The 25,921-nt window shown below is 39.5% G+C and overlaps 1 protein-coding gene across 3 annotated transcripts in view; it reads right to left on the reverse strand.

Annotated features, from left to right (window-relative positions):
• Diaph3 (diaphanous related formin 3) overlaps positions 1 to 25,921 on the reverse strand; it is a 485,891-nt gene that overhangs the window by 271,528 nt on the left and 188,442 nt on the right. The gene's annotated exons all lie outside the window — the stretch shown is intronic.

Below are 25,921 nucleotides of genomic sequence, written 5' to 3' on the forward strand. Positions count from 1 at the left end.
TACTAAAGCTCACACCAGAGAATACGCGGCTGAAAGAAAAGAAGCCATTACTGAAAGAACGAGAATTACAAAGAAGGATTAAGTCCAGACGAGGACGTGGGCAATTCAGGATCTCTAGCATGCTGGATTTAATAAGCCAGCTTATTAATGTCTGTATACACAGTCCTAAGCAACTTGAGACTAGAAAGGGTAGCCATGAATTATATGAGCTAACAAAACCATGTTAATGCTGTAATACCAAGCACACTATCCTTGGGGTATCAATGTGTGAGAAAAAGGATACAGCTTCATGAAAACGGTCAGATTATCTCAAACCTGAATTTAAAAAAAATTATTATTCTAAGATGCTAACACAAGGAATTCCAGGGAACATGAAATGATCAGAATTAGGAAACAAATCTTAACAATATTCAACTTATATCTAATGGCAGCAAGCTTGCAGGAGTATGTTTTCTTGTATTTGTTCGGCAGGTTCTTATGTGTGTGGGAACGCTGAACAAGGGTATGGAATGACAACACCAGCATCACATCACATCAACATGTTTTTGCACCAAAATAATGAATGAAACTTTACCAAGTTGCCCTTACCATAGTAACCGCATCCCTGTCTTTGCCAAAGGCCTTCACATTGTGCTGGGAAAGGGTTATGAACGCATCAGCGTTGACCAGAATAGATGTGATTGGGTAGGAAACAACAGCAGACTGGACATGTTCAATGCCTTGGACCTCTGTTCCTAAGCCTCCTAAGTCACTATCTCTCCCTCCTCTTCAGGCTTTTTTTTTTCCTCTGTTGGCTCAGCAAGGGGATCTAGCCAACGTGGCCACTGCCACAGTAAAATTCTTCATTCTGCTGTGAAGGTTCCATGTAGCATTTCAGATTTTCCTAGCTATCAATTATCCTAGCTAACGAGTACCATTATTTTATCTATTTCCTTGCTATAACCAAATACTTAGTTTTCTATCCTCACAACCACCAGATTTTGAAAAAAAAAAAAAACAACAAACAATACAAATAAACAAGCAAACAACACCCATCACCAACAAAACCAAGAACAAGTTGCTGGGGTTTTCTACTATGCACCTGTGCGGCCTTACTTGCTAGGATGTCACACTCTGTGCTGCCCAGGACTGCGCACAATAGTAAAGCTTGGTACATGCAGAGAAAAAAAGCCTACATAGGTCTCCATAGTGTAAAAGATAGGCTAGCAAAGGACTAGTAGAGTTTATGCTACACTTTATTAGAGAAAACTACATTTCAAATAATGGCCTTCTGGTGTAAGAGAAAAGAGGGGTGTTTACTGCAGGAACCAAAGGGAAAGAAAGTCCTAGACACAGAACAGTGGAAGGCTGGGGGTTTATTACCTAACAGGGGAAACAACACAAAACTGCACAACTAAACAGCAACACATACTAATATCCTATGTCTATTTAAACACAATTTAAAAATTAAAGAAAACATCTACCTTTAAAGGACTTTACTTCAAGTCATTCAAACAATGTTTGTTTTAATCTCCTGATACTAAAACCTAGTTAACAATAAGAACAGTCAATGCTTTGCTGTGAAAATGAAGAGAATAATTTCTAAGTGAACACAAAGTCATCAAAGCAGAGGAAAAGCAAATCACTTGGAATGTACATGGTCTATGCCTACACTCATGTTTACAGCACTTACCCTGTCCAGACATGAGCATGCAGCTTCAAAAATAAAAAACAAGAAATCCATTCCCCTGTTGCCTCTTCTGCTCCCCTACCCCTCCTCTGATTTTCTTCTCCAATCTATGAAGAATGAGAAGACACTTCACATTCTAGAGAACTAACTCGCATCTATATTTTCCCCAATGTCAACCTCTGGCCTTCAAAGACAAAGAGCACATGTAAACTAGTTAACGGTGGGTTTCCAGCAGAGAGTGGCTTCATTTCTCTTCCCAGGCTTTACTACACTCTACTTAAGACACACAGTCAAGTCCTCTCATCTTTTGTCTCCTTGCATTCAGGAAGCAAGGGGAGTGAAGTAACCCCAGCCTTTTCCCTCAGCTCTACACATGCCACTGGAACGTGGAAAGAACAAAGAAGCAAATTCTGGAAAGGACGGAGAGGTACCCTTTGCACTCAGCCTCAAGTGCTTCATCCAAGACCAAGAACCATCAACAGCAAAGTAAGCAGTCTGCACCATCTTGTGGTAGATCAATTAGACTAGCTCTCACTAAGCGATTTCCAGGAACAAGGAGAGATAACTAGGAAAGGAACCAGAAATCTCTGCATGATATCTAAGTGGAAAACCCAAGAATAAACACTATCCTAATCCATTCTAAAGTCAAATTTAGGATCCCCAATGGAGGAGCTAGAGAAAGTACCCAAGGAGCTGAAGGGACCTGCAACACTATAGGAAGAACAAACCAGTATGAACTAACCAGTACCCCCAGAGCTCGTGTCTCTAGCTGCTTATGTAGCAGAGGACAGCCTAGTTGGCCATCATTGGGAGGAGAGGCCCTTGGTCTTATGAAGATTATATGCCCCAGTACAGGGGAATGCCAGGGTCAGGAAGTGGGAGTGGGTGGGTTGGGGAGGCGGGGAGGGTATAGGGGAACTTCAAGATAGCATTTGAAATGTAAATGAGGAAAATATGTAATAAAAAATGATCATGAAAAATAAATAAATAAAATTGTTAGGGGACCTATAAAAATGTATATTTTCTTTAATAAAGTCCTAATTTCCCACTGTATTCTAGACTGTTTCCCATGCTCAAATTTCTATTTTACCATGATCAAATCTGCTATTAAAATAAAAAGTATCCATACTCACATTCTACCACATATATGCACACATATATGACCACATATAAATATGTAGTGCACACTTATACATACAAACATATGTATTCATGTGTAATACATATACAAAAACACATACATGCATACAAATACACATACAACATGTGTACACAGCACACAAATCAACAGACACTATATAGATTATATATTAATAAATAGAAATAGATAGATAGACAGACAGACAGATAGATAGAAAGAAAGAACAAAAAACTATACATATAGCATACAAAAAAAGAAAGAGAAAACTAGGAAGTGAGTAACGCAGTGACCCAGTGAAACAGGAATGGATGGAGTTGTTCATTAATAGGAATGCAGCAGCTTAAATATTCTGAGAAGGAAGAAAAAACTCACTTTAAACTCAATTGCTTCAAAGTTATGTTGGGCCCCATGACCGTTGAACATTTACATTATATAGAGAAGAATCTTTACAGCAACACGAAATAGTCCTTCCTATAAATTCCCTTAACTAATTAAAAACTGTCTCAAGTTCAAATGTTCCATGAAATTATCAGAGAGTAAATGTTAATGTTCAAAAGAGAAATTTAAAACACTGCACAGAAGAATACATCAATGTTTAGAACGTCCTATCGATTATGAAGCTCTGGCATATAACAAAATTTTCATCTTTAAAATATTTTTAAAGATGTTTTTCTATGTGTACATGACTACGTGTGTATGCATGCAGCAAGGATACAAGCTGGGGGCTAGCATTCTGCCCCTGAACTATGTTCCCATATCTCTTTTCATACATTTAATTTGCGATAGTCTTGCAGGGTGGCCCAGGTTGGCATTGAACTTGGAATCTTCCTGCCTCGTCTTCTCATGTAGCTAAGATTAGGTTTGGCTCTTGTTCATATTTTTAAACTAATTTCATACTTAAAAAAAAAAAGAAAGAAAGAAAACAAAATTTCTATTTTGAAACCTGAAATGAAACAGCAGAAAAAAAAAAAATCACCTAAAAACAACAAAACCAGTATGACAGGAACAGTAAGGCACAGCAGAGAGGAATATAGCAAATGCTCAGATTCTCCGGGCCATTTGGAGAACACTGAGTACAAGAAAACAGTCTGAGACTCTTGAAAATGCAGTGTAATATAAAGTGATCACACATCATTCTGTCCTCAGGGAAAACAAAGAGCGAATACTGAAGGTAGTAACTAAATTAAGCTTCACCTCCCTTGAAAATCTCCCGTGGCATAGCCATTCCAGAATCAAGGGCATTCCATTCCTGAAGGAGACATACCTAAGGATTAGAAAGGATTCCTCAACCATGAAAAGAGGTTAGAATTTCCACATAGCTTTGATCAGTCTGAAAGCTATGTAGCTGAACTATGTATTTACAGGAGAGAAAGAAAGAAAGAAAGACAGAGAGAGAGAGAGAGAGAGAGAGAGGGAGGGAGGGAGGGAAGGGCTGGAGAGATGGTTCAGTGGTTAAGAGCGCCGACTGCTCTTCCGAAGGTTCCAAGTTCAAATCCCAGCAACCACATGGTGGCTCACAACCTGATGCCCTCTTCTGGAGTGTCTGAAGACAGCTACAGTGTACTTACATATAATAAATAAAAAATCTTAAAAAAAAAAAAAAAGAAAGGAAGGAAGGAAGGAAGGAAGGAAGGAAGGAAGGAAGGAAGGAAGGAAGGGAGGAAGGAAGGAAGGAAGGAAGGAAGCAAGCAAGCAAGCAAGCAAGCAAGCAATCCCAGACCTTCAGATTATATAAATCTGAAGGCAACATGCTACTATGAGAAAGGATTCAGGATATCAGGAAAGCGAGGTTCCTGAGAGACAAGAGTACTCTGAGGCCAAGGAAAAGCTTGCAGGAGATCAGAGGGAAGAGTTCCCACTTTAAATGGGTTCTAGGGGATGCGCTCCTGTGCTCCTGCACCAGATAGAAGCAGGTGGGCAAGAGATTGTCTTGGGAGGAACAGACATGGGGCGAATCATACCTAGGGAGCCACAAAAGACCAAAGAGAAATTGGAAAGCCAGCAGAATTTTTATCAGGCTTCAGACCCTTAACTCAACAGAAAGATTATCTTAGTGCTAATAGCACACAGGCATTCAAGAACAAGACAGGAATGAACAGGACAGAGGATTTTACATATTTAAGATTATAGTTTCTAAAGGAGTGGATGCACACACTAAGTAGACACGTCATGCGTCCAGCAAGAGGAGCTACAGCAAAATGACTGAAAGGGTTCACAGTACATAAGTCTTCCTGCAACTTTACTATAGAAATATCTAACAAGTACAAAACCCTATGTATCAAATATCTAAAAAGTACAAAACCCTATGTATCAAATATCTAACAAGTACAAAACCCTATGTATCAAATATCTAACAAGTACAAAACCCTATGTATCAGGTTTTTAAGGAGGAGCTCAGTGAGGAGGACTACAGAAGAGAGTCATATCTGCATCCAAGTGCTCAACAGGCACGCAACACAGAGACACTGCTTTCCAGTGGGCTACTGAGCAGTCAAGGAGAATCCCACTCACACAGTCCACCCACTCTCCTCAGCTCCTCACAATCTCAGAAGATGTGGCATGTTTTCTGCATCAATTACTCCTGTTCTCACACAATGAATTCTTTCCTTACAGATCGTAACAAACATCCTTAGATAACAAACATCATTTGAAAAAAGATGGGATATACAGTTTCTGGATTGAGTTTACTGAATTAAGAAAATCCTGTGTGTAAAATACTCAATAAAAAATCCTTTTAATTTGCAGAGCAAAGGTTACTTCTAAGTAGTTATTATTTAAAAGTAAAACAAATGAGTCATATATTGGTACTCCTGAGATTCATTTTTTATTTATTTTTTTATTTTTTTTTCTTTTTTTTCTTTTCCATTTTTTATTAGGTATTTAACTCATTTACATTTCCAATGCTATACCAAAAGTCCCCCATATCCACCCACCCCCACTCCCCTGCCCACCCACTCCCCCTTTTTGGCCCTGGTATTCCCCTGTACTGGGGCATATAAAGTTTGCAAGTCCAATGGGCCTCTCTTTCCAGTGATGGCCAACTAGGCCATCTTTTGATATATATGCAGCTAGAGTCAAGAGCTCCGGGGTACTGGTTAGCTCATAATGTTGTTCCACCTATAGGGTTGCAGATCCCTTTAGCTCCTTGGCTACTTTCTCTAGCTCCTCCATTGGGAGCCCTATGTTCCATCCATTAGCTGACTGTGAGCATCCACTTCTGTGTTTGCTGGGCCCCGGCATAGTCTCACAAGAGACAGCTACATCTGCGTCCTTTCAATAAAATCTTGCTAGTGTATGCAATGGTGTCAGCGTTTGGATGCTGATTATGGGGTGGATCCCTGGCTATGGCAGTCTCTACATGGTCCATCCTTTCATCTCAGCTCCAAACTCCGTCTCTGTAACTCCTTCCATGGGTGTTTTGTTCCCAAATCTAAGGAGGGGCATAGTGTACACACTTCAGTCTTCATTCTCCTTGAGTTTCATGTGTTTAGCAAATTATATCTTATATCTTGGGTATCCTAGGTTTGGGGCTAATATCCACTTATCAGTGGAGATTCATTTTTTAAATAAGGTAATCTTTTAGCTTTCTAGTTAAACAATATAAATCAGAAATTGAAAAGAATAAATTTAAGTATGATATTCTAGCTAATTACTCTATGATTCTAGACCTGTCCCCTAGGAAAACATAAATATTAACTCAATAAACACAAACAGAGAAGGATGTTTAAAAACTAGAACCCTCCCCCACTATACACACTCACCAATATTCACCAGCAAAAACTATTCAGATCAAAAAGACAGTTAAAAGCCTATAGATGTGTGTATATGGGAAATTACAAACACCAAAAGATGTATGCACTTACAGATTAGGGTTTTATTAAATCCAAGTAGCTTGTATCATATATGTTCTTCGGTATTTTATCCGTTACAGTGCACTAAGCCTTGGACACTTGTCCATGTCATGGGAAAGAGAGAGGCCCATTCTTTTAAAGAACTTCATTCCGAGGCTTTCACCTGGCCACATGCTATGGATAATAATACCATAACGCACCTGTTTCTAGTTTCTGAACTGAATTGTGTTTCAATCATATCTAAACACTTGTTTAATAATATTATTACAATGCAGTCAGACTTTGTGCTTCACATCATAATCCTAGCACTCAAAGCTAAAGCAGGAAGATAGATTGAGAACATCCATGTCTTCATAGTAAGAGCTTGTTTCTAACTAGCACACATGTACACACGGACTGTATGTGAGAGTGTATAGTCTGCACTTCTCATTTTCCAAAACGTAGTAGCACGCGTTTCATCTACCTAAAAATCTTCTTACCATCTCCTTAACAAAGAATGTCATCAACTTGTCTCCATCTGAACAGTTCTCTGCTGAGTATGAACATTTCTTTATGTTCATTGATGAAGATCAGCAGTTTCACGAAGTCCTAAAGTGCTAACATCGAAAGAAGGATACTGTAGCTTGTAGTTTTATTGCCACTGCCTTTTGCTCCGGGATCAACCACAGTACCAGCTCCCACCCAGCTTCCATTCTGCTCTACCAGCCATTAGCTCCAGGAGGTGACCTCAATATCAGCCTCCTTTCCAGTTTCCCTAAATTCCCAGATGAAAGACACACACACACACACACACACACACACACACACACACACACACACACTTTTTTCCTTTACAATTTGCCTTCTTGGAACAATTGCTGGGCACTGATATCTTCCTCCTAGAAAAGTATGCCCTTACCAATTTATTATCTCTGTCTCTCCACCTGCCCTGATCTTCAATGGCTAGTCCCACCTAGCCCCTGTCAAACATCCTTGGCCACCCTCCTGTACTAGTGACCACAGGACCAAGATTCCCCAAGAACTCACATGGTTATTGTGTTCTTCTGCCTCCAAAGTATGGCAAAAGCCCCTTCTCCTTCCTCATGTCTGACTTTTCCCCCTTAGAACTGGAAGTCCCACCTGCACTGTCCACCCAGCAATTAGCGCCCCCCCCCCCCCGCTTTCATTACTGACAAATCAAGAACCAATTAAGGAGCAGGACCTTAGCATAAGTACCAGCACCTTCTGTATACCTTAGAGATATAACTTGAGAAGTGGAGTAAGGGCTGCAAGGCCACAACACTATAACACACTAAACAGGAAATATCCACTTCCTGCTTTGAGATCAACTCGCTAGGATCTCATTACCCAGAGACCAGTGGGAAACCTTGGTTACAAGGACACAGGAACTGGAGTAACTCTCCTGCGGGATACCCGAAGGACTCCCTTGACACAATAGAAAAGGTCTTAAGCAAGCTTATTCATTTCTTCAAATTACTCAGAAAATTCCAAGTCAGTGACTGGGCTGACTGTAGATGAACAGAGTAAACTAAGGCCCAGGGGTTTTTCTTAAAGTTCAAATGGAATTGGGACAATAGGACATAACACTATACAATAATACTATCACTTATGTCAAAGGAGAAGCACTGTAGAGGTCAGGCATCGTTTGATATTTATCTTATCATAAGCCCACTGAAAGAGTTTCTGAAAAGGTTATGTTGCCCCAATTCTTTGAGGCCAATCAAGGAAAAAGATCAATGGAGCACTTTGGAGGATCAAAGCAGAAAAAAAATAACATCTCACAGATGAATCAAAAAAGTCATCATGCTGTAAGTGGCATTACCCATGGTTCTTAAAAGATAAATGGGGATGGATTTAAAGGGTGCCTCTTTCTGGCTCCTCTATGGAAAGTTGCTTTCTAAGTATAAACAGAATGTTTATACATGTGTAAACATACAAAGAAGTAAAAGAACTGAAAAGAATTTATATAAAATATAGAATAAAAACTGGGTTTACAAAACTATAAAAACCAAAAATGCAAGAGCTCTGAGGATTCTGACTCCTAATGGCACAGGCAACAAAAAACAAAAAAGTTGGTTCAGAACTTATAATCCCACATGAGCGCTGGTGCTTTTGTTGGGTGAAAGATAACTGAATCCCAACAGGAAGCTGAGCTGCAAGAATCCAGTTTACAGAAAGTAATTCACAAGCTTACTATTACTGTCACCCATGCCTTGCATGCACTGAGACTGCTGATAATTTAAGTTTGCTTATGAACTAATGCTTGGTTGGGTTAAGGAAAAACTATGCTTAGCACTAAATTATTTGAAATATATTTTGTTCATGTTAGTGAGAAAACAGCTCTAGTTTAAGACCTTCCTTTGAAGAGAACAGACAAAGTTTTTGGAAAGAACTGGCTTTAGACTGACTCCTAATATGTAACTTCATATACATATTCACACCTTGTAATGAATCTGTCATATCTTCATTCTCTTCTGTAGGTCAGTATCATGGTCCCTGAAGGTGAGCTGGTAGGATATCAAATATTCCCTTTGGTCCCTGTGACCATTCCTACTATTAGACTGTCCTTTCTTCCTGTTTTCCACAATTGTATGATCATACTTCATAATAATCAAAGGTATCCAAGTGATCCCAGTCTCTAGCCTCAACTCTCAAGTGCACGCACATCACATAGTGTGAAGAATCTGCACTAAATGGTTAAGAGATTCTTTCTTTTCAGTAGGATGACTTGTTTTTGTTTTTGTTTTGTTCTGTTGGGAGGGGGGGGGCGGAGTTGAGACAGAGTTTCTCTGTGGCATGCTCTACCATGCCTGGCTCAGTTTGGCTTGGTTGTTCTTACACCTGAGCTCTTGTCACTTTGTTCCATGCTAATTAATTCCTTCCTCTCTTTCGTCCTTTTATTTCATCTCTGTGGCTTCAGAAGCCTGCCAGGAATGCCCCCTTTAAATTAGCAGCCATGGCCATACCTTACACTGGATCTGCATAGTGCCTAACACCATGATCACTGCTCAATTTATGGTCTTCATTAGACTACAGAGCACATGAAGGAAGAAGCACTCCTGCCTGGCTTAGGACTATGCCTTGGGAGTTAGGGCACTTCAGAGTGGACAATATCCCATACTGTGTAGCTTGGTAGACGAGGCAGTCAGCTGGCTGTTTGGATGGCAGGATGATTCACCATGATTGGCTCATAAAACAAATTGAGAGCCCTGCTTGCTGAAAGCAGATAACTGCATCCGAGGCATAATACTTAGAAGCATCTGGCCCTGAAGGAGTCTGATTTGTATATCCAATTTTAGTCAGTGACAGAAGAAGCAGCCACACTAGCAGAGAAGACTTAGGTACTAATACAATAGAGATTACAGAGCTCTGAAGGAGAAAAATGTTCTTAAGCACAAAGATGTCCTGATGTTCAGAAGGGGAAAAATGTACTTTGCACAAAGCAAAATTCCCATATGAAAAATATACTTGTATGAAAAATAACACTTGAGCTCCGACATTAAGAAGGCAGTGACTCACAGAAAACTGTCTCTACAGAGCACATAAAAATATTTCTCAAGTATCAACAAATAACCCAATTATCAAATGCCAAATGGTATGTCTACTGCCAAACATGCTGAATCTCGTGATAACCTTCAAGTTTTTCATCTACTGAGTGACAAAAAGAGAGATGCAGGCCCTATCAGCATTATAGTCCCAAGATGATTTAAGAAGTGTGTCCACTTCTGTAAAATGATACAAAATTCTAGATCCTTCCCATTGTGGCCTAACAACTCCAGTAGTTAAAAGCAAACATTTGTGCAGTATTTTATGGATATAAATCAAAGATTCCCATGTTGCACCAGATTCATATTTACTACTGATGGGAAAAGAAGAACAGCATTCTGTAACATGATTAAATGTTCTATCTTAACTGGTCAGATCTTCAAAGGAAAAAACTATTTTTGAAGTTTGTATTTAGTAGGTAGTATACAAAATACTTCTTGTAATCTATCCAAACCCCTAATGAATATATATGAAAATTTTCAATTAGTTTGGAAATGACAAATTCTGAAAAAGCACTTGGACCATCACTTAAAATGCATGTAAACATACCAGATGAAATATACTGACAGTAAAAAACCAATGTATGCTTATTTGTTTATACAGATATCATGCTCATATTTGTATTTCATCATGAAAAATTACAAAGTTATCATTCTAAAAATGTATGCACATAGTAAATGTACTCATTGTCTCTATATTTTCAATGATTTCAGACTGTCAGGCATACTTTGACAATAACATGGGATACAAAAATTAGAGATTTTGAGAGTCTGGTACAAGAGGAGAAAATGTAAAATAAAAGCAAAGCTGAAGTGTTGCGCTGCACACCAGGGTCAACAACACTGCATCTATTATTCAGCTGAAACACACAATTTGCCTTGAGATACCATTTTAATGTTAAATCAGGAACTGTCAATCAGCACCATTTGTTTGTAATTCCTCATCAGAACCCACAGCCTCAGCCTGAACATTCACAGGGAAGAATGTAGAGAGCTTATCTGCAACCACTTAACCTTCATCAACCAACATTCATGTGTGCTCATTACCATTTTTTCATCCTACTTTTGAGCATGACACAGCTTATACCAGAATAATAACTTGCTGATAATTGTACAAGACAACAGCTGGACAGGCCGAGGGCAGAGGGGAACACTCTCATAGATTATGGGGTACAGTAATGCATTACAATTAGTATAGAGAGGCTCAGGCTTATGAGCAATAGTTTTCGAAAGAAGTTAGCACAAACAGCAATCTTCTCTAACTTCAAATCTGTCTGGCCAAATGCCTGGTTCCCTTAACACTTTCCTTCTTGGAAATGAAAAAAAAAAAAAACAATTGATCAAAGTTGCCGCATTAGTTCATAAGAGCAGTATTTTTAATACTATATAGTGAGATGCAATGTAATTAAAGGATAAATGAGAAAAAAAGACAGAGCTTTGTGTTTTGCATTTGATCTCATTCCCTGTTGAAGATGAATTTGGCTATTAAAACAAATTTAGCAAAAATAGTTAACATATTAGATATATCTAGAATGATATCAATAAAGAAACCCCAGATATAGAAGAGAGCATAAAGATAATACCCAAAGCAAAGTTCCATTCATAGCAGCATGACAGCTATGTAAACTGAAATGCATCTCATAGTGATAGGCTAGCTGGCACTGAAGAAGGAGTTTTCATCGGGTATCATACTGGGTACTCACTACAGTGCCTCTTAATAACCTTATAAGTAGCTATTAACCCTCTCATTCAGATGAGAAAATTGAAGCTGAACATGAAAGGACTGAATACTCATCTCAAAACAAAACAAACAAACAAAAAAAAAACAACAAAAAACAGATTGCAACCAGGCAAAGTTTATGTCCTCTTCTGAGTCTCAATATTAATGTCTACTTGAGACTGTGACTTCAATTGTGTTTTTTCATTCCAAAAGATTTGCTAAAACTTTATATGACTTTATAGCATTCAACCACTTCCTATAGGATGGATATCCCAGGTAAGCCTCACACACCTATATGTTCTGGTGGTAAGATGTGTAAGAAACGACTGCGAATATTTGGTCACAAGTCTATTTCAAGACAACTCCCTCTTTAGCCCCTACCATTATTACTCCCAAAATTCAGGAAGGATTTCCTGCTCCTATGTGTCTTGTATGTGTTGTATTTGACAGTTTTCACTAAGACACCAAAATTTGCTCAAATTTCCTAATTCTTTCTCATCTAAAAATTTTAAAAAGCTGCTCCAAAAATCTAAGCAAAGATGGCTAAATATAGGTAATAACAGCACAAACAAAGGTAGAATTTGAAATATGAAGTAGATTGCTCATTGTTCTTTTTCATTTACTTTTTCTAGGATTAAAAAGAAGTTCCTTGTCATTCCTTGTCAGGTAAGCTGAGCCTTTCTCTTGGTGAGCAGGTGGTGGTGGTGGTGGTGGTGGTGGTGGTGGTGGTGGTGGTGGTGGTCGTCGTCTTCTTCTTCTTCTTCTTCTTCTTCTTCTTCTTCTTCTTCTTCTTCTTCTTCTTCTTCCTCTTCTTCTTCTTCTTCTTCTTCCTCTTCTTGCTCTTCTTCTTGCTCTTCTTGTTGTTCTTGCTCTTGTTGATCTTGCTCTTCTTGTTGTTCTTGTTTGTGTTGTTCTTGTTTTACCCATTCTGGAGCTGTCTGATGTGAGATGCCATGCCAAAACATTTTATACCTCTAGTCAAAATATTACAAAATTTGTGACAGAATTTAAAACATAAGTACATTAAATTATGAATAAATAAGTGACAGAATGCAATTTCAATGCTTAAGTATGTCACACAAAGTCTTCATTAATATGAACATCATTTTTCCCGGTAATCTTAGCAACATTTCCCCACTTTTCTCTCCACGATCAGACAGACACACTGTACTGCTCTGCCTCAGTCGCCAGCACCCAGGAGCACCCACGTGTGGTCATTTCTGACACTCAACTCCAGCTCATTTGTTTACTCAGCAAATGCATGTTCACTATAAATCAGTGGACAGCACACATTGCTGAGAAACAAAAAATAAGGTGGGCAGAAAATAAACAGGTCCTGCCATGGGGATATTACAACATACAAAAAAGAAAGACATTATTAAGCACAAAACAAACCTTATTAGATTTACAAACCAGCAGGTGAGAAATAGAGGGCACAGTGGTGGGTAATAACAGAGAAATCTATTCAAGTCTGAGAAGTCACAGACTTAATTTCCCAGAAGAAATGGCAGAACTTAAGGAGCAAAGATGAGGGACCTCAGCCATTGAGTCCATTTCGTTCACAGGCCTGTTCTAATAACCCACACGGAAATGAAAGGATTTGAAAACAAAATTAGAGCCTCAGCAGCAGTGGTAGCCATCTGGGTTCCGGGACTCCGCGGGACCTAGGAAATTAGTCTGAACAGGTTAGAGGGTGCGCCAGAGAACCGGACAGCTTCTGGGACGGGCGGAAGCACAGAGCCGCTGAGGCAGCAGCCTGGGCGGGCCGCAGACAACCGGCCACCATCCTGACCAGAGGACAGGTGTCCGCCTGGCTTGGGAGGCGGCCTCAGCCTCAGCAGCAGTGGTCGCCATCTTGGTTCCGGGACTCAGCAGTACTTAGGAAATTAGTCTGAACAGGTTAGAGGGTGCGCCAGAGAACCGGACAGCTTCTGGGACGGGCAGAAGCACAGAGCCGCTGAGGCAGCAGCCTGGGCGGGCCGCAGATAACCGGCCACCATCCGGACCAGAGGACAGGTGTCCACCTGGCTCAGGAGACGGCCTCAGCCTCAGGAGCAGCGGTCGCCATCTTGGTTCCAGGACTCCCTGGAACTTAGGATTTTAGTCTGCAGTAGGTGAGAGTCTGCACCACAGAAGCTGACAGCTTCTGGGAACTGCCAAAGCAACACAGCTTCTGAGAGAGGCCCTGTTTTGGGCCTTCTTCTTCGACCAGGAGGAGGTCCAAAAACAAGATATCTGCGCACCTTCCCTGTAAGAGAGCTTGCCAGCAGAGAGTGCTCTGAGCACTGAAACTCAGAGGAGAGAATCTGTCTCCCAGGTCTGCTGAGAGACAGTAACAGAATCACCAGAAGAACAATCTCTAAACAGAGTCAACTATAACTACTAACTCCAGAGATTACCAGATGGCGAAAGGTAAACGTAGGAATCCTACTAACAGGAACCAAGACCACTCACCATCATCAGAACCCAGCACTCCCACTTCGCCCAGTCCAGGGCACCCCAACACACCCGAAAACCTAGACCTAGATTTAAAAGCATATCTCATGATGATGGTAGAGGACATCAAGAAGGACTTTAATAAATCACTTAAAGAAATACAGGAGAACACTGCTAAAGAGTTACAAGTCCTTAAAGAAAAACAGGAAAACACAATCAAACAGGTAGAAGTCCTTACAGAAAAAGAGGAAAAAACATACAAACAGGTGATGGAAATCAACAAAACCATACTAGACCTAAAAAGGGAAGTAGAAACAATAAAGAAAACTCAAAGTGAGGCAACAGAAGAGATAGAAACCCTAGGAAAGAAATCTGGAACCATAGATTTGAGCATCAGCAACAGAATACAAGAGATGGAAGAGAGAATCTCAGGTGCAGAAGATTCCATAGAGAACATCGGCACAACAATCAAAGAAAATGGAAAATGCAAAAAGATCCTAACTCAAAATATCCAGGAAATCCAGGACACAATGAGAAGACCAAACCTACGGATAATAGGAGTGGATGAGAATGAAGATTTTCAACTCAAAGGACCAGCAAACATCTTCAACAAAATTATTGAAGAAAACTTCCCAAATATAAAGAAAGAGATACCTATGAACATACAAGAAGCCTACAGAACTCCAAATAGACTGGACCAGAAAAGAAATTCCTCCCGACACATAATAATCAGAACAACAAATGCACTAAATAAAGATAGAATACTAAAAGCGGTAAGGGAAAAAGGTCAAGTAACATACAAAGGCAAGCCTATCAGAATTACACCAGACTTTTCACCAGAGACTATGAAAGCCAGAAGAGCCTGGACAGATGTTATACAGACACTAAGAGAACACAAATTCCAGCCCAGGCTACTATACCCAGCCAAACTCTCAATTACCATAGATGGAGAAACCAAAGTATTCCACGACAAAACCAAATTCTCACATTATCTCTCCACGAATCCAGCCCTTCAAAGGTTAATAACAGAAAAAAACCAATACAAGAACGGGAACAATGCCCTAGAAAAAACAAGAAGGTAATTCCTCAACAAACCTAAAAGAAGACAGCCACAAGAACAGAATGCCAACTTTAACAACAAAAATAACAGGAAGCAACAATTACTTTTCCTTAATATCTCTTAACATCAATGGTCTCAACTCCCCAATAAAAAGACATAGACTAACAAACTGGCTACACAAACAAGACCCAACATTTTGCTGTTTACAGGAGACACATCTCAGAGAAAAAGATAGACACTACCTCAGAATAAAAGGCTGGAAAACAATTTTCCAAGCAAATGGTATGAAGAAACAAGCTGGAGTAGCCATCCTAATATCTGATAAGATTGACTTCCAACCCAAAGTCATCAAAAAAGACAAGGAGGGGCACTTTGTTCTCATCAAAGGTAAAATCCTCCAAGAGGAACTCTCAATTCTGAATATCTATGCGCCAAATACAAGGGCAGCCACATTCATTAAAGAAACTTTAGTAAAGCTCAAAGCACACATTGCACCTCACACAATAATAGTGGGAGACTTCAACACACCACTTTCACCAATGGACAGATCATGGAAACAGAAACTAAACAGGGACACACTGAAACTAACAGAAGTGATGAAACAAATGGATCTGACAGATATCTACAGAACATTTTATCCTAAAACAAAAGGATATACCTTCTTCTCAGCACCTCATGGTACCTTCTCCAAAATTGACCACATAATAGGTCACAAAACAGGCCTCAACAGATTCAAAAATATTGAAATTGTCCCATGTATCCTATCAGATCACCATGCACTAAGGCTGATCTTCAATAACAAAAAAAATAACAGAAAGCCAACACTCACGTGGAAACTGAACAACACTCTTCTCAATGATACCTTGGTCAAGGAAGGAATAAAGAAAGATATTAAAGACTTTTTAGAGTTTAATGAAAATGAAGCCACAACGTACCCAAACCTTTGGGACACAATGAAAGCATTTCTAAGAGGGAAACTCATAGCTCTGAGTGCCTCCATGAAGAAACGGGAGAGAGCACATACTAGCAGCTTGATAACACATCTAAAAGCTCTAGAAAAAAAGGAAGCAAATTCACCCAAGAGGAGTAGACGGCAGGAAATAATCAAACTCAGGGGTGAAATCAACCAAGTGGAAACAAGAAGAACTATTCAAAGAATTAACCAAACGAGGAGTTGGTTCTTTGAGAAAATCAACAAGATAGATAAACCCTTAGCTAGACTCACTAGAGGGCACAGAGACAAAATCCTAATTAACAAAATCAGAACTGAAAAGGGAGACATAACAACAGATCCTGAAGAAATCCAAAACACCATCAGATCCTTCTACAAAAGGCTATACTCAACAAAACTGGAAAACCTGGACGAAATGGACAAATTTCTGGACAGATACCAGGTACCAAAGTTGAATCAGGATCAAGTTGACCTTCTAAACAGTCCCATATCCCCTAAAGAAATAGAAGCAGTTATAAATAGTCTCCCAGCCAAAAAAAGCCCAGGACCAGACGGGTTTAGTGCAGAGTTCTATCAGACCTTCAAAGAAGATCTAATTCCAGTTCTGCACAAACTTTTTCACAAGATAGAAGTAGAAAGTACTCTACCCAACTCATTTTATGAAGCCACTATTACTCTGATACCTAAACCACAGAAAGATCCAACAAAGATAGAGAACTTCAGACCAATTTCTCTTATGAATATCGATGCAAAAATCCTCAATGAAATTCTCGCTAACCGAATCCAAGAACACATTAAAGCAATCATCCATCCTGACCAAGTAGGTTTTATTCCAGGAATGCAGGGATGGTTTAATATACGAAAATCCATCAATGTAATCCACTATATAAACAAACTCAAAGACAAAAACCACATGATCATCTCGTTGGATGCAGAAAAAGCATTTGACAAGATCCAACACCCATTCATGATAAAAGTTCTGGAAAGATCAGGAATTCAAGGCCCATACCTAAACATGATAAAAGCAATCTACAGCAAACCAGTAGCCAACATCAAAGTAAATGGAGAGAAGCTGGAAGCAATCCCACTAAAATCAGGGACTAGACAAGGCTGCCCACTTTCTCCCTACCTTTTCAACATAGTACTTGAAGTATTAGCCAGAGCAATTCGACAACAAAAGGAGATCAAGGGGATACAAATTGGAAAGGAGGAAGTCAAAATATCACTTTTTGCAGATGATATGATAGTATATATAAGTGACCCTAAAAATTCCACCAGAGAACTCCTAAACCTGATAAACAGCTTCAGTGAAGTAGCTGGATATTAAATTAACTCAAACAAGTCAATGGCCTTTCTCTACACAAAGAATAAACAGGCTGAGAAAGAAATTAGGGAAACAACACCCTTCTCAATAGTCACAAATAATATAAAATATCTTGGCGTGACTCTAACTAAGGAAGTGAAAGATCTGTATGATAAAAACTTCAAGTCTCTGAAGAAAGAAATTAAAGAAGATCTCAGAAGATGGAAAGATCTCCCATGCTCATGGATTGGCAGGATCAATATTGTAAAAATGGCTATCTTGCCAAAAGCAATCTACAGATTCAATGCAATCCCCATCAAAATTCCAACTCAATTCTTCAACGAATTAGAAGGAGCAATTTGCAAATTCATCTGGAATAACAAAAAACCTAGGATAGCAAAAACTCTTCTCAAGGATAAAAGAACCTCTGGTGGAATCACCATGCCTGACCTAAAGCTTTACTACAGAGCAATTGTGGTAAAAACTGCATGGTACTGGTATAGAGACAGACAAGTAGACCAATGGAATAGAATTGAAGACCCAGAAATGAACCCACACACCTATGGTCACTTGATCTTGGACAAGGGAGCTAAAACCATCCAGTGGAAGAAAGACAGCATTTTCAACAAATGGTGCTGGCACAACTGGTTGTTATCATGTAGAAGAATGCGAATCGATCCATACTTATCTCCTTGTACTAAGGTCAAATCTAAATGGATCAAAGAACTTCACATAAAACCAGAGACACTGAAACTTATAGAGGAGAAAGTGGGGAAAAGCCTTGAAGATATGGGCACAGGGGAAAAATTCCTGAACAGAACAGCAATGGCTTGTGCTGTAAGATCGAGAATTGACAAATGGGACCTAATGAAACTCCAAAGTTTCTGCAAGGCAAAAGACACCGTCAATAAGACAAAGAGACCACCAACAGATTGGGAAAGGATCTTTACCTATCCTAAATCAGATAGGGGACTAATATCCAACATATATAAAGAACTCAAGAAGGTGGACTTCAGAAAATCAAACAACCCCATTAAAAAATGGGGCTCAGAACTGAACAAAGAATTCTCACCTGAGGAATACCGAATGGCAGAGAAGCACCTGAAAAAATGTTCAACATCCTTAATCATCAGGGAAATGCAAATCAAAACAACCCTGAGATTCCACCTCACACCAGTCAGAATGTCTAAGATCAAAAATTCAGGTGACAGCAGATGCTGGCGAGGATGTGGAGAAAGAGGAACACTCCTCCATTGTTGGTGGGATTGCAGGCTTGTATAACCACTCTGGAAATCCGTCTGGCGGTTCCTCAGAAAATTGGACATAGTACTACCGGAGGATCCAGCAATACCTCTCCTGGGCATATATCCAGAAGATGCCCCAACTGGTAAGAAGGACACATGCTCCACTATGTTCATAGCAGCCTTATTTATAATAGCCAGAAGCTGGAAAGAACCCAGATGCCCCTCAACAGAGGAATGGATACAGAAAATGTGGTACATCTACACAATGGAGTACTACTCAGCTATTAAAAAGAATGAATTTATGAAATTCATAGCCAAATGGATGGACCTGGAGGGCATCATCCTGAGTGAGGTAACACATTCACAAAGGAACTCACACAATATGTACTCACTGATAAGTGGATATTAGCCCAAAACCTAGGATACCCAAGATATAAGATACAATTTCCTAAACACATGAAACTCAAGAAAAATGAAGACTGAAGTGTGGACACTATGCCCCTCCTTAGAAGTGGGAACAAAACACCCTTGGAAGGAGTTACAGAGACAAAGTTTGGAGCTGAGATGAAAGGATGGACCATGTAGAGACTGCCTTATCCAGGGATCCACCCCATAATCAGCATCCAAACGCTGACACCATTGCATACACTAGCAAGATTTTATTGAAAGGACCCAGATGTAGATGTCTCTTGTGAGACTATGCCGGGGCCTAGCAAACACAGAAGTGGATGCCCACAGTCAGCTAATGGATGGATTACAGGGCTCCCAATGGAGGAGCTAGAGAAAGTAGCCAAGGAGCTAAAGGGATCTGCAACCCTATAGGTGGATCAACATTATGAACTAACCAGTACCCCGGAGCTCTTGACTCTAGCTGCATATGTATCAAAAGATGGCCTAGTCGGCCATCACTGGAAAGAGAGGCCCATTGGACACACAAACTTTATATGCCCCAGAACAGGGGAACGCCCGGGCCAAAAAGGGGGAGTGGGCGGGTAGGGGAGTGGGGGTGGGTGGGTATGGGGGACTTTTGGTATAGCATTGGAAATGTAAATGAGCTAAATACCTAATAAAAAATGGAAAGAAAAAAAAATAAAAAAAATAAAAAAAATAAAGAAAACAAAATTAACAGGTGAGATGCAAAAAATAAATTTAATACTCCATTTTAGTAGTCACAAAGGCCACTTATCAGTGTATAAATATAAGGTACAGAACTAAGTCCATACGTGTACAATTATTAATATTTTAATAAAACAAGAATTTAGGAAGGTACTAAGAAAAATGCATATGCAAATCCTATAATGAATTAAAATGCAATACAGGAGTTTAGGGCACTACTTTTCATCCACTTAATGAAATTTCTGTAACAATTCCTTTATAAGAAATTGCAGAAGATAGTATGTTTAACAAAACTATCCATATATAGTTTTAGTCAATTGCATAATATTTTATGTCTATTCACTAGCAACACACATTTAACAGTGGAATGCAGAGTCATCTTAATATATATATTTCTTCTGGGCAGAATCACAAGTTTCCCAAATAGTTGTGAATCTTCTGCTATCATGTGTAACAGCTTTTTATAATTAAATAATTGAATCCTGAGGTTGTTCTATTAGATTGAAGTACTTACTAGCACATCTAAGAATAGAGTTGTGATAAGTTGTATATGATGAGTTGTATATGCTAGGCCCAGGGAGTGGCACTATTAGGGGCTGTGGCCCTGTTGGAGTAGCTGTACCCTTTGGAGTAGGTGTGTCACTGTGGCTTTAAGGTACTCATCCTAGCAACCTTCAGATGAAGATGTAGAACTCTCAGCTCCTCCTGCTCCATGACTGCCTTGATGCTTCCATGCTCCCACCTTGATGATAATGGAATGTGTTGCGTCTGCTCTCGACCAGCAAGAACGACACAACCACCAGTCCTTCTAACAGCAGTTTATTCAGCAAACTTCCATCTTTATCTCTCTCGCTTCAACTTTTTCTCTCTCAACTTTATCTCTCTCTCTACTTTCTCTCTCAACTTTATCTCTCTCTCTAACCCGGGCCTCTCACTCTTATATACTCTCAGCCCTCATCCACTCACGGCAGGCCACGTCACCTCACCAGGCACACAGCTTCAGCTAATCAGGGCAGCAGGGACATGTCTCCACCAAAATGGATTCGCCAGTATCCTGGTGCACCTGTGCAGCTCTCACGATGGTTATGGCCTATTTTCAGGTGTATGAGGAAGTCAGGTGCAAGTCATAAGACTTTACTGCAGTCCCTGGCGCCTTCTTGGGACTGCTGCCACACCTGCTCCTCACAGGAATGAACCTCTGAACCTGTAAGCCAGCCCCAATTAAATGTTGTCCTTTGTAAGATGTGCGTTGGTCACGATGTCTGTACACAGTAGTAAAACACAAAGACAAAATTTAATGTTCTTTATTTTAATTCATATACAATCAAATCTTTACCAAAAAAATAGGAGGGTAGTTGTCATTAAGTTGACTTCCCTATTAAAGGTAAAACACCAGTATCTCCCCAAAACTTGACAATAATGAGCATTAGTTTGGTTAAAGAAACTGCAATCCTCAACCATTGGTAATAGTCAGAAATGTGAAATGCTTTATTCACCAAGGAAACAATTTGCAGCTTTAATTACAGAGGCAACATTGGAGTAACATATGACCTAGCACTTCTATTTAACAGCTACCCAAAAGAAATTCAAATGGGAACTCAAATGCACACACTGGAACACACACACACACACACACACGTGTACAATCCACATTAGTAGGAAAGAAGAAAACAGCTGAGATATATCTATCAATGGATGAACAGATCATAACATACATAGACATAAGCTTTGGAATAGTAGGCCACAGAGTGGAGCTTTCAAAAACAGATGCACATATTGCTTTGTCCATTTTTCCAGAAGAGAAATCCAGAAAAGATAAAACAATAGCCCAACAGATCTGTACTTGCCAACTACTATGGATAGGAGAATAGAAAGAGCGAATGTCAAGCACAAAGGAAAGTAATGTTGATCTTACAGAAACATTTTAGAGAGCCTGGGCAGGTGGCTCGGCACTTGGGAGCACTGACTGCTCATCCAGAGAACCAGGGTTCAGTTTCCAGCACCCACATGGCAACTCATAACTGTCTGTAACTCCAAGACAGACAGCCTTCCCCAGACATACATGGAGGCAAAATACCGATGCACGTAAAATAAAAATAAATGAATGTGCGCAGTGAAGTGTTTTAGAACTAGATAGGGGGTGTGATTACACAAGAGCGAAGCTGTACTAAATACCAGTAAATTACTCACCTCATAATGATATTAGTTGATATAAGTCTGACCTCAATTTTACAAACAAGCAAGCAAACAAGCAAGCAAAGAAACAGGGCCTGGGAAGATAGCTCAGGCAGGAAAGTGCATGCAAGGCAAACATAAGGGCCTTGCATTCAGTCCTCAATTTCCACATAAACAGTACGGGTGTGTCTTGGGGAGACAGAAACACAAAGAACCTACGTAGCCTAGTTGGTGATATTCATGTCTGTAAGGGATCCTGTAAAATGAAGTAAGCCACAAATGATGGATGGTACCAGAGACACTATGCAGGGTGTTGTCATGTGACCTCCAGATACACATATTCACATGCGAACAAACAGGTTCATTCAGATGGAAAAATACAGATATTCATGTACATGAAATTTTTAAAACATCCAACAAAGGAGCAGTTTATATGGGAAAACATTAAAAGCCACCACTGCCCGTTAGGAAACATCCAATGAAGCTTCAGGCAGTCAGAACAATGTTTACTTAAGACGGCTCTTCCTTCTCACCTGCTGCTAACATCAGGTAGCAGGAGGACCATTCCTCAGGCTGACTGAAAGCCATGAGGGAGAGAGGTAATTGGAATCTAGGTTATTTAAATATTGCTAGTCTCTTTCCACAATCCCCATTGGCATAAATTAAAAGAAGACAATTTGCTGAAGAAGTCTAAAATGATTAAACCTGTTTTATTGACCAAACATTAATTTAGTTCAGCTGTGTGTCTGATATTCTTTTCATTCCTTGGTACATTACAGTAAACGAATCACAGATCCTTTTACTAAGGCAGTTTAAGCTCCAATAGGTATAGACGGAGTGAAAGATAAAGGCACACACAGAAACTAAGAACTGAACTATCTACTAGTTTGTGACAAGTGAAACAATAACAGCCCAAAGATCATAAAATTAAGATGGGAACGAAGACAGCACAAACTGTGCCTGATTAAACTGGAAGTTCAGAAACGAGTGAGTAGGTACTGAGCACCCATCTGCACAGGAACCAGTCAGAACAGGACTATTGTTGGACATAAACTAGGCCATGCAATGTGTCCAACGTGGAAGACCGGAGAGAACTGGGGTGGCTGGAGAATCCAGGACAAGAATGGCGAGTGAGTCGGTCTGTCTTGAAAAGAAAAGACTCAATCCTGTAAAGGTGGCAATGAAAAGGAGATGGAAAGTTCCGGATCTAAGCGGCCTCTCAATGCTTGATCCAGTGCAAATCATACAGCTACCTAGATTATTCCAGGGGGAAAATAGGAACTACTGGGAAAATATTCCAGATTATATAAAGAAGGTAAAAGAGGAGAAAATGCACTACATGGCCAAAACCAATCACGGCTCCAATGAAAAGCTACAGGAAACCATGGGAAGCACACATCAAATGCATGCTTTCTCCATCTTTAGAATATGTTAGGGCGTGTGCATCTGTGAGACATTTTAGGTAAGATCCTCACAAGGATGATAAATCTAGCACAGCTTGGATTATTTACTTACAAGAGATTATGAGAATAGAGACCTTGAACACTTTTCTTTAACAGCTTTGAAAACTCTCTAATGAATGAAATGACTGCCAAAGCTCCACGGGTAGAGGACCAACAGGACTAACCACAACCTGTGCCTACAGAATGTCCCAACTCTGCTCTACTGTCCAACAGAACAAAGGAAAGAACACAAAACACAAAGTCAAAGAGAAGTCCTCTCCTGTAACTCAACTCCTCCTTGATAATGTGACCTCCAGGGCCATGGCCATCATCTTGTCAGAATCTAACTCCTTCACATTAAAAGCACCTAAGCTAATCATTGCCATGAGAATCAGGGAGGTAACTGGGCCCAGAAGACCCTCGGTGTACTTCCTGCTGCTGTATGGCCATACTTACATGAGTGCTTACATAGTAAGTCTTGTAAATAAACATTTGCAGTTTTCCTTACAACTGGTTCTGGAAACACTGTTCAATCTGCTAAAGTGTGTCAAACTAACACAAATAATTGGTCAACTGTAAATCTCATATTTATTTTTATACAGACAAATAATATTGAAAATGAAACAAAACTTAGAGAATTAAAACTAATGAATGACATAAGGAATAACTTCAGAATACGGAAACATCAAAGCTCTCAAGACTGAAGGGTTCATTTAAAGCAAACACAATTATCCCATTGGCTGTCTCAGCCCTCCTGGGCTGAATCCTAAGGCTCTGGGAGCAGAGTGCCAAACTGTCCCACTGTGACCTGTGAAACCCTTAAAATAATTGGTTCTCTAATTGAAAAAGAAAAGAAGATTAAAGAAGGAAGGGAAGCTGTGCTTCAGGAAGGAGTCTTGGGCAGTCAGCAGACAGCAGAGAGGGCCAGTACAGAACAAAGGGGCAACCATTAAAATTAATTGCAGATTTGGTGTGAAATATTAGATAGTGGACTGGATTGGGTAATTTAATAAATGTAATTTCTCTCAATGATGACTTTTTCAATTAAAATGAACTTTCTTTTTTTTTCCATTTTTTATTAGGTATTTAGCTCATTTACATTTCCAATGCTATACCAAAAGTCCCCCATACCCACCCACCCCCACTCCCCTACCCACCCACTCCCCCTAATCAGCATCCAAACGCTGACACCATTGCATACACTAGCAAGATTTTCCTGAAAGGACCCAGATGTAGCTGTCTCTTGTGAGAATATGCCGGGGCCTAGCAAACACAGAAGTGGATGCTCACAGTCAGCAATTGGATGGGTCACAGGGCTCCCAATGGAGGAGCTAGAGAAAGTACCCAAGGAGCTAAAGGGATCTGCAACCCTATAGGTGGAACAACATTAAAATGAACTTTCAAATGTATTTTAAATTATTCATTGAAATATATAACTATAATATATTAAGTTGAATGAAATTATATACTTATATCCATTTGGACATGCTTGTTAAGAGTAATGTTTATTCCATCAAAGCATCCTTCTCTCTCCAAATCACTACTATAAAAACATAAATATAATTCAAATAAAAGTAAACTATGAAACACCATGGGTCAAGAATAATAATACATAGGTTGAAATGTAATTATTATTTGAAAGATATTTACATTAGAACCAATGTAATTTATTGTCCAAAAGTTAATAATATACAAAATATATTTTTATAAATTAAAATTATCTCTTAACTTTAAATTAAGGTGACAGTAACAAATTTGGTTTTAAGTCAATGATTCTTGACCTTTCTAATGCTAGGCCACTTTAATACAGGTCCTCATGTTGTGCTAACACCAACAATAAAATTCTTTTATTGCTACTTCAGAACTGTAATTTTGTTACTGTTACTAATCATAATGTAAATTTCTGATATTCAGGATATCAGATATGTGACCCCTATAAAGGGTCATTAACCCCCACACACACAAAAGGGTTGCAGGTCACAAATTGAAAACTGATATTTTAAATGAAAATGCTCGTGTAGGTTTTTAATAGTGCCTGTGTAGAATGAAGAATGTAAGTAAAAATATAAATATATGTGTGTACACATATATTTATATTTAATAAAGATGAGAGTACAAGGACTGATGCAATGGCAACTAAGTGGTATTCAGGTAGCCAACTTTGTCAGATCCTGTGACTCTACAGCCTTGTACCCAATTCCCACTCCTGGAACTCCTTTCCAAAGATATAAAACCCTCTTCCTACAATGATTACAAAAAGGGAAAAA

Source organism: Mus musculus, chromosome 14 (assembly GCF_000001635.26).
Source record: "Mus musculus strain C57BL/6J chromosome 14, GRCm38.p6 C57BL/6J".
NCBI lineage: Eukaryota > Metazoa > Chordata > Mammalia > Rodentia > Muridae > Mus > Mus musculus.